The following is a 2,631-nucleotide window of genomic DNA, read 5'->3' on the forward strand; positions in this document are numbered from 1 at the left end:
TCAATTGCTCTAGTTTGAATAAGTGACATAAACTTTGGATTAGAAAACTCTTGAAAATTATTCTTTCTTGTAAGTTTCAATTGTTTAGGAATAATCTTGAATCTTATTTGAAATTGAATCAGAATTGTGCTTCACCTCTTTTCTTAAGTAATTGACTAAGGAATTAGTGATTAATCAGGTTAAAGAGAAATTAAATTACCAAAGAATTGAGATTTGATTATTTATGATTTGTCGTAATTGATCTTTGCATGCCTCAAATAAATGGACACAAGGATTGTTTTCCTAAAGAGTGAATAACTCTGAAACCTTAACATTCTCACCATCATTGTCTTCACACTCACTGTTTGCTATGCTTATAGCTCTATGTTCACACGTTTACTTTCATTCTTTAGTCACTCCTTTGTTTTTTATTTTCTAATTAGAATAATCAATTAATTATTGTTTCTTAGATCTTTAATCCTTGTGGGAATGATAACTCACTCATCGTGATATTACTTGATACGATTTTGTGCACTTGCCAAGTTGTGAAGTTACAAAATTTCGCATTACTTCTCGGTCACGTCTCTCTTGTCTAGGCTCCCTCCACGATGATGATAGCAACGACGGTACCAAGCCTCGCCAGCACTGTGTCTATTCTCTTCTTCTTCTTCCTCCATTTTTCCTCCTTTGTTCTCTCATTCTCTCTTCAGCGTGGGGGTGTGTGTGTTTCGTTAACAAAAAGGGTGGGTGAGGGGGTGGCTGCTGCTAAGGAGTGAATGAGTATGTGTTAGGCTAAAATTAGGGTTAGGGTTTGGTTTTGATTTGAAAATTAAGGTTAGGATAATGTAGGATTTTTAATAAAATTAAAGGGTAGAGTAATAATTATATTCCAAAATAATTATTTTAAGAACACTCTTTATTAGTCAACTTATTAATTAACTTCAAGTAGCTACTCTAATTTATAAATTAGAGATAATATAATTACTTTTATTTTAGTTCATAAAATTAAAATATTAAACCCCAAATCTCAATTATTTTTCAAATGCTAAAACTTTAAATTCTAAATAAAAAATATCCAATTGAATTTAAACTCAGAATCTCATCACTTTTGACTTAAATTACTTTTTGTAAATAATTTTTTAAAAATAAAATCATAAATAAATATAATAAATCACAAATAACTTTTTATTGAATTTTCAAAAATTCGAAGTCTTACACAATGCATATCCATGGAGCGGGGACCTTCCCCCACCCCCTCCTCGTTTAGGAAATTGTCCCTTGTCCCCGTCCTATTTCCGTCATGGGTCCCCATTTATTTTCTCCTGCGGAGGAGGTGGATACCCATGGGTATCCATAGATATTAAACTTTAAGGAAAAAAAAAACCACAACCATGATAAAATTTTATATAATTCAACTAAAATATATCAAATCAAACCCAATTCAAATATATTCAACATTACTAAACTCAATTCAATATTATTCAACTAAATCTCCAATATACAAACTAAAATAAAATAAAATAAAAAAATTTTCAACATAACAAATCTTAGTTGACAAATATAACTCGGGGATAGTACTCCATTTCTGTAATGATGCAAATTTGAATAATTAGTTGGCGCAAATTTGAATATTATGTACATCATTATTTGTTTCTAAATAAAACTAAAAAAAAGAAATTAAACATATAATTAAATTGGCTTTCCAATCTTCATCCATGTTCACACCAACAAATCTAGACCTGGGGTAGTAGACCATAGAGTAGTAGATAATGCATTAAACTTCTCTCCCTCTCCTCATGCTTATTCATATATTCTTTAAAATAAAATAGTTCACACATATAAAAAAATAGCAAACTCAATCATCAACTCATCATTAATAAAATTATAAGATCTATTAACAACAACATAATAACATGACCAAGAAAGTAAATTTTTCACATTAACCTTAACTACTAGCAACACTTAGAAAAAGAAATTTTCACATTAGCAACAACATAATAACAACACAAGGTGCAATAACAGTTTCAGGAGAAGAAGAAGAAGAAAAACCTGGAAGGTCTTTGCTGGTGAGAAAGGTTCAACGGGGGGGACAACGACAAACGCAAGGGAGACAACAACAAATCTTGAGAGGCCACAAGCAAGAGAGAGGGAGAGAGGGAGAGAGGGAGAGAGGAAGAGATTGAAGAGTGAGGAGGGTTTGTGGGTTGTGGCTTCTCTCACCGACGTTGGTTTATGGAGACATTCACACTTCAGCAACGGCAGACCTTCCTCAAAGGTGAAGTTTGCAAAGGAGGCATTCAGACTTCAGCGACAGAGAATAGCGACAGCGTGGTTAGAGTCGGTAACGCTATGGTTGGTGTTGCACTGTTGGCGACGGATAGGGGGCAAGAGAAGTCAAAGCGTGGTTGGAGAATGGAAAGAGAAAGGGGTAGATGAGATATAAAGATAGTGCATCCATCTGGGAGATTCAGAAATTAGGGTTTCTCACCTTTTTTGCATCTTATATATATATATATATATATATATATATATATATATATATATATATATATATATATATATATATATATATATATATAAACGGCGTTTGAGTAATTTTATTCTAGCGAGAATTTAGCAGGTTCCCATAGGACAGATACCTCAGTCCCTACC

Source organism: Arachis hypogaea, chromosome 17, assembly GCF_003086295.3.
Source record: "Arachis hypogaea cultivar Tifrunner chromosome 17, arahy.Tifrunner.gnm2.J5K5, whole genome shotgun sequence".
Classification (NCBI taxonomy): Eukaryota; Viridiplantae; Streptophyta; class Magnoliopsida; order Fabales; family Fabaceae; genus Arachis; species Arachis hypogaea.